This window comes from Nerophis ophidion, linkage group LG07, assembly GCF_033978795.1.
Source record: "Nerophis ophidion isolate RoL-2023_Sa linkage group LG07, RoL_Noph_v1.0, whole genome shotgun sequence".
In the NCBI taxonomy this organism is placed as follows: Eukaryota; Metazoa; Chordata; class Actinopteri; order Syngnathiformes; family Syngnathidae; genus Nerophis; species Nerophis ophidion.
The window spans coordinates 71,970,249-71,977,992 of record NC_084617.1 but is presented as its reverse complement, the minus strand read 5'-3'; the positions used below and the strand labels follow the sequence as shown (position 1 = coordinate 71,977,992).

General features: G+C 42.5%; 1 protein-coding gene across 2 annotated transcripts in view; it reads right to left on the bottom strand.

Annotated features, from left to right (window-relative positions):
• The window catches only part of hk2 (hexokinase 2), a 97,849-nt gene that overhangs the window by 1,378 nt on the left and 88,727 nt on the right, over positions 1 to 7,744 (bottom strand). The gene's annotated exons all lie outside the window — the stretch shown is intronic.

Here is a 7,744-nt window from a genome sequence, read left to right as displayed (position 1 = left end):
TCGTAATGCGGACGCTGTATCGATCCGTTGTGGTGAAGAAGGAGCTGAGCCGGAAGGCAAAGCTCTCAATTTACCCGTCGATCTACGTTCCCATCCTCACCTATGGTCATGAGCTTTGGGTTATGACCGCAACTATCAGACTGCTTGGTCGGTAGTAGTGGGTTTCAGTAGGCCTTTAAAGGGGAACATTATCACAATTTCAAAAGGGTTAAAAACAATAAAAATCAGTTCCCAGTGGCTTGTTGTATTTTTGATTTTTTTTTCAAAATGTTACCGGTCCCGGAATATCCCTAAATAAAGTTTTAAAATGCCTTATATTCGCTATCTTCGAAACCACTATCCATTTCCCTGTGACGTCATACAGGGCTGCCAATACAAACAACATGGCGGTTACCAAAGCAAGATATAGCGACATTAGCTCGGATTCAGACTCGGATTTCAGCGGCTTAAGCGATTCAACAGATTACGCATGTATTGAAACAGATGGTCGGAGTATGAAGGCATATAGCGAAAACGAAGTTGAAGAAGAAATTGAAGCTATTGAGCGAATAGCTATTGACGCTATTCGGCCATAGCGTGGGTGTACCCAATGAAGTGGTTGCCTTATTAGCATCGCCGGTAAAATGTGCGGACCAAACGATCAGGACTTTCGCATCTTGTGACACTTGAGCAACTTAAATCCGTCGATTGGTAAGTGTTTGTTTCGCATTAAATGTGGGTATCTAGTTTCAAATGTACATACAGCTAGCGTAAATAGCATGTTAGCATCGATTAGCATAGCATGTTGGCATCGATTAGCTGGCAGTCATGCCGTGACCAAATATGTCTGATTAGCACATAAGTCAACAACATCAACAAAACTCACCTTTGTGATTTCGTTGACTTAATTGTTGCAAATGCATCTGCAGGTTATCCATACATCTCTGTGCCATGTCTGTCTTAGCATCGCCGGTCAAATGTGAAGACACTCTGGTACATTCAATGGGGGTCTGGCGGCAGATTTCTAGCCAGTGGTGCAACTTGAATCCCTCCCTGTTAGTGTTGTTACACCCTCCGACAACACACCGACGAGGCATGATGTCTCCAAGGTTCCAAAAAATAGTTGAAAAACGGAAAATAACAGAGCTGAGACCTGGTGTTTGTAATGTGAAAATGAAAATGGCGGCTGTGTTACCTCGGTGACGTCACGTTCTGACGTCATCGCTAAAAGACCGATAAACAGAAAGGCGTTTAATTTGCCAAAATTCACCCATTTAGAGTTCGGAAATCGGTTTAAAAAAATACATGGTCTTTTTTCTGCAACATCAAGGTATATAATGACGCTTGCATAGGTTTGGTGATAATGTTCCCCTTTAAGCCGCTTTGAAATGGCTCCAAGAGTCTTTCCTGACTTGTTCAAGTCAATGATTCCTTTTTTTTTATTTTTATCTGTGCTGAGTTCATTTAACTTCCCCATTGTCATGTTTCTAACCGCGTCTAATGACTGCATCACATGAGCCCTATTAAATGGGCTCAGAGAAGTCAACAGGTGTCGTCAATTATAATCACTCACATGACGTTAAGAGGCCGTGCCATCAATCAATCAATGTTTATTTATATAGCCCCAAATCACAAATGTCTCAAAGGACTGCACAAATCATTACGACTACAACATCCTCGGAAGAACCCACAAAAGGGCAAGGAAAACTCACACCCAGTGGGCAGGGAGAATTCACATCCAGTGGGACGCCAGTGACAATGCTGACTATGAGAAACCAGATCAAATGAGCCATGAAGCTCATTTGATCTGATTGTAGCTTTTCTACATCACCAACATTGATCATGAATGTTTTGACCCAGCAGATTTGGTCACATTTTTCAGTCGACCCATAATAAATTCATAAAAGAACCAAACTTCATGAATGTCTTTTGTGACCAACCAGTATGTGCTCCAATCACTCTATCATAAAAAAAATAGGACTTGCAGAAATTATTGGAAACTCAAGACAGCCATGACATTATGTTCTTTACAAGTGTATGTCAACTTTTGACCACGATTGGAAAAAAAAGTTAAGTTAAAGTACCAATGATTGTCACACACACACACTAGATTTAGCGAATTTCAATCAATCAATCAATCAATGTTTACTTATATAGCCCTAAATCACTAGTGTCTCAAAGGGCTGCACAAACCACCACGACATCCTCGGTAGGCCCACATAAGGGCAAGGAAAACTCACACCCAGTGGGACGTCGGTGACAATGATGACTATGAGAACCTTGGAGAGGAGGAAAGCAATGGATGTCGAGCGGGTCTAACATGATACTGTGAAAGTTCAATCCACAATGGATCCAACACAGTCGCGAGAGTCCAGTCCAAAGCGGATCCAACACAGCAGCGAGAGTCCCGTTCACAGCGGAGCCAGCAGGAAACCATCCCAAGCGGAGGCGGATCAGCAGCGCAGAGATGTCCCCAGCCGATACACAGGCGAGCAGTACATGGCCACCGGATCGGACCGGACCCCCCTCCACAAGGGAGAGTGGGACATAGAAGAAAAAGAAAAGAAACGGCAGATCAACTGGTCTAAAAAGGGAGTCTATTTAAAGGCTATAGTATACAAATGAGTTTTAAGGTGAGACTTAAATGCTTCTACTGAGGTGGCATCTCAACTTTTACCGGGAGGGCATTCCAGAGTACTGGAGCCCGAACGGAAAACGCTCTATAGCCCGCAGACTTTTTTTGGGCTTTGGGAATCACTAATAAGCCGGAGTCCTTTGAACGCAGATTTCTTGCCGGGACATTGTTAGACACTAAATGTTCATTTAACTGCTCCGCAACAATTTTTTCAAGGATTTTTGAAATAAAGGGAAGGTGAGACACCGGTCGGTAGTTTACCATGAGGTCAGGATCGAGGTTAGGTCTTTTAAGAAGAGGATGAATAACCGCTTTTTTGAATGCTAGGGGAACAATGCCCGAGGAGAGTGATAAGTTTATAATATTTAGCACTGATGGACCTAATAATACAAAGAGCTCCTTGATCAGTTTCCCAGGAAGAGGGTCAAGTAAACATGTTGTCTGTTTTATTCCATTTACACGTTGTAACAATTCCTCTAATGTTATTTGACATGACTCGGCCGGGGGTTTGAACTCACAACTTACCCATCTCAGGGCGGACATTCTAACCACTACAAATGCCAAATGTGAATTATAGCAAAAGTTGATGAAAAATCGTGCTTACCCGGATTAATATTTCCTCCCCAGGATCTTGAACCTGTGGCACGCGTTCAGGTTTCATGGGTCGAGCTGCTGTCGTGGTAAAATATCTCTGAATGTTGCAGCCTAATTGAAGACTTAATAAAAATACGTTCAAAAACAAACCCTAAGCCACACCACCAATGTGAGAAGTACGATTCTTATGAGTTCAAACTCCGGCCGAGTCATACCAAAGACTATAAAAATGGGAGCCATTACCTCCCTGCTTGACACTCAGCATCAAGGGTTGGAATTGGGGGGTTAAATCACCAAAAATGATTCCCGGGCGTGGCCACCGCTGCTGCTCACTGCTCACCTCACCTCCCAGAGGGTGATCAAGGGTAATGGGTCAAATGGGGAGAATAATTTTGCCACACCTAGTGTGTGTAACAACCATAGGTACTTTAACTTTAACTTTTAAGACTCAAAAAATACGTTCAAAAACAAACCCTAAACCCCACCACCAATGGGAGAAGAGAAGGGTCGATTCTTATGAGTTCAAACCCCGGCCGAGTCATACCAAAGACTATTAGAATGGGAGCCATTACCTCCCTGCTTGAAACTCAACATCAAGGGTTGGAATTGGGGGTTGAATCACCAAAAATGATTCCCGGGCGTGGCCACTGCTGTTGCTCACTGCTCCCCTCACCTCCCAGGGAGTGATCAAGGGTAATGGGTCAAATGCGGAGAATAATTTCGCCACACCTAGTGTGTGTGTGTGTGTGTGACAATCATTGGTACTTTTAAGACTCAAAAAATAAGTTCAAAAACAAACCCTAAGCAACACCACCAATGGGAGAAGAGAAGGGTCGATTCTTATGAGTTCAAACCCCGGCCGAGTCATACTAAAGACTATTAGAATGGGAGCCATTACCTCCCTGCTTGGCACTCAGCATCAAGGGTTGGAATTGGGGGTTGAATCACCAAAAATGATTCCCGGGCGTGGCCACTGCTGTTGCTCACTGCTCCCCTCACCTCCCAGGGGGTGATCAAGGGTAATGGGTCGAATGCGGAGAATAATTTCGCCACACCTAGTGTGTGTGTGTGTGTGTGTGACAATCATTGGTACTTTAACGACTCAAAAAATACGTTCAAAAACAAACCCTAAGCCCCACCACCAATGGGAGAAGAGAAGGGTCGATTCTTATGACTTCAAACCCCGGCCGAGTCATACCAAAGACTATAAAAATGGGAGCCATTACCTCCCTGCTCGACACTCAGCATCAAGGGTTGGAATTGGGGGGTTAAATCACCAAAAATGATTCCCGGGCGTGGCCACCGCTGCTGCTCACTGCTCCCCTCACCTCCCAGGGGGTGATCAAGGGTAATGGGTCAACTGGGGAGAATAATTTTGCCACACCTAGTGTGTGTGTAACAACCATAGGTACTTTAACTTTACCTTTTAAGACTTAAAAAATATGTTCAAAAACAAACCCTAAGCCCCACCACCAATGGGAGAAGAGAAGGGTCGATTCTTATGACTTCAAACCCCGGCCGAGTCTTACCAAAGACTATTAAAATGGGAGCCATTACCTCCCTGCTTGGCACTCAGCATCAAGGGTTGGAATTGGGGGGTTAAATCACCAAAAATGATTCCCGGGCGTGGCCACTGCTGTTGCTCACTGCTCCCCTCACCTCCCAGGGGGTGATCAAGGGTAATGGGTCAAATGCGGGGAATAATTTTGCCACACCTAGAGTGTGTGTGACAATCATTCGTACTTTAACTTAATTGGTTGCCTTACATGTTTTCGTGAATCTGCAGCAGAGTATCCTAGATCTTCATATCGAAACAGGCTGCCTGGACTTGGTAGATTTGATGTGGTTTCAGACAAGCAGACACAAACTATGTTTATGTTTGCATGTATTTGCAAAGATCTTTTTTTCTTTACATAAAATTGCAGCCTTGTATATACGAGGTCCTCTAAAAGCCACACATGCACATGCAATCATTATATGTAACCACATCCACACAACGTCATTACCAACTCACAAACATGGTTTTTTATTGCTTTCAAATTGTTGGCAGGTTGTTGATATTCAAATTACCTGCGGGTATGATATGAACATTATGATACTCTATGGTCAAATTACACCTGAAAGAGGATTTGCACGTGTTTCAAAGGGAAACGTTTGGATTTGTTTGGTTTTCATGGAAGAAGCGTTATAAAATAACAGCTTTGCATCATCATATAGATCAGGGGTCGGGAACCTTTTCGGCTGCGAGAACCAAGAATCCAAATATTTTAAAATGTATTTCCGTAAGCGCCATAAAATATTTTTTAGCACTGAACACAACTAAACGTGTGCATTTTTAAGTAAGACCAACATAGAGTATAACAGGTCTCTTATTCTTTGTAATAACATTGTTATTCTGAAGCTAACTGTGAGGGGGCGTGGCCTGCGGGCCTGCAGCGAAGCAGGGTGTTGCCAGGACCAGCCTCGAAATCAGCGAAAGGTGCGTAGACGGCCCACCTGGGCCTTGTTATTTCATCCCCTGTCGCTCTGTTTATAAGCAGCAGCCAGGAGTAGAGACGGGGTTGGAGCTGGAGCCAGAGCGCGAGCGAGAACGAAAGAAAAAGACAATTGCTGGAAACCAACTGAGAGACTTAATGAAAAATAAAAAAATATTGTAACCCTGAAACAGGCTCTCATGTCGGTGCTTGGTGGTTTTAAGAACCCCCAGGAGAGCAAGCCCTAAACTAACCCACAATAAATAAAATCCCTTCTTACCCTTAATGGAACTTCTTGAACAAGTGCGGTAGAAAAAAGGACGGATGGATTCAAATGCATGAGCGTGTTTTCTATTTTGATCGTTATTTTTAACACTTTGATTACAAGTGGAATTATTCATTACTTATTGTGTTAAGCAGCGTCACCTCAGATTTATCCGAGAGCCAGATCCAGAGCCATAGGTTCCCTACCCCTGATATAGATCAAGCGGGGGGTCAGCAACCCGCGGCTCTTTACCACCGCCTTAGCAGCTCCCTGGACCTCTGTCAGAGATGTGAAAAATGGAATAGGATGTCTATTAAAATATATTTTCTATAGAACAAACATTCCTAATTGTTAGAAAACCAACTGTTTACATTAAACATGCTTCACTAATGAGAGTATTCGGCAAGCACCGTTTTGTCATGCTAATTTCAGCGACCCTTGAACTCACCGTAGTTTGTTTACATCTACAACTTTCTCCGATGCTGACACAGAAAGACGTGTTGTATGCCCCTCCTTCTTCGTCTCATTTTGTCCACCACATGTTTTATGCTGTGCGTGAATGAACAATGGTGAGCTTTGTTGATTTTATTGATTTGCTGGAGTGCTAATCAGGCATATTTATTTAAAAATATATATATAGAAATGTTTATTTGAAATAGGGCCAGATACAGAAACATAGACATCGGAAACAATTATCCAATGTATGGATCATAGTGTTTGTAGCCAAAGCTAATTTACAACACTTGTCCCCAACAACAACAACAACAACACAGATCCAACATCATTAAAATAGGAAAATACAAACCCCGTTTCCATTTGAGTTTGGAAATTGTGTTAGATGTAAATATAAACAGAATACAATGATTTGCAAATCATTTTCAACCCATATTCAGTTGAATATGCTACAAAAACAACATATTTGATGTTCAAACATAAAAACATATTATTTTTTGCAAATAATCATTAACATAAGAATTTGATGCCAGCAACACGTGACAAAGAAGTTGGGAAAGGTGGCAATAAATACTGATAAAGTTGAGGAATGCTCATCAAACACTTATTTGGAACATCCCACAGGTGTGCAGGCTAATTGGGAACAGGTGGGTGCCATGATTGGGTATAAAAACAAGCTTCCCAAAAAATGCTCAGTCTTTCACAAGAAAGGATGGGGCGAGGTACACCCCTTTGTCCACAACTGCGTGAGCAAATAGTCAAACAGTTTAAGAACAACGTTTCTCAAAGTGCAATTGCAAGAAATTTAGGGATTTCAACATCTACGGTCCATAATATCATCAAAAGGTTCAGAGAATCTGGAGAAATCACTCCACGTAAGCGGCATGGCCGGAAACCAACATTGAATGATCCCTCAGACGGCACTGTATAAAAAAACCGACATCAATCTCTAAAGGATATCACCACATGGGCTCAGGAACACTTCAGAAAACCACTGTCACTAAATACAGTTCGTCGCTACATCTGTAAGGGCAAGTTAAAGCTCTACTATGCAAGGCAAAAGCCATTTATCAACAACATCCAGAAACGTGCAAACTAGATAAACGCCAATAATAATAACAGACAAAGTGCAGACTAGATTTTTAAAGAAATTGTAAAAACTAAACATGGGAACACGATTGTTGCTTAACTAGCCACAATTTTGTTTTGTTTTTTGAAAGTGACAAGTGCAGGTATACTTTTCAAAGTGTCGGCTCGAGAGTTCCATAGTTGTGGTCCTTTTTTTTTCGAAAAGGCCGTCCGGGCAAAAGATGTTCTACGGACTGGAACGCAACAGTTGCTTTT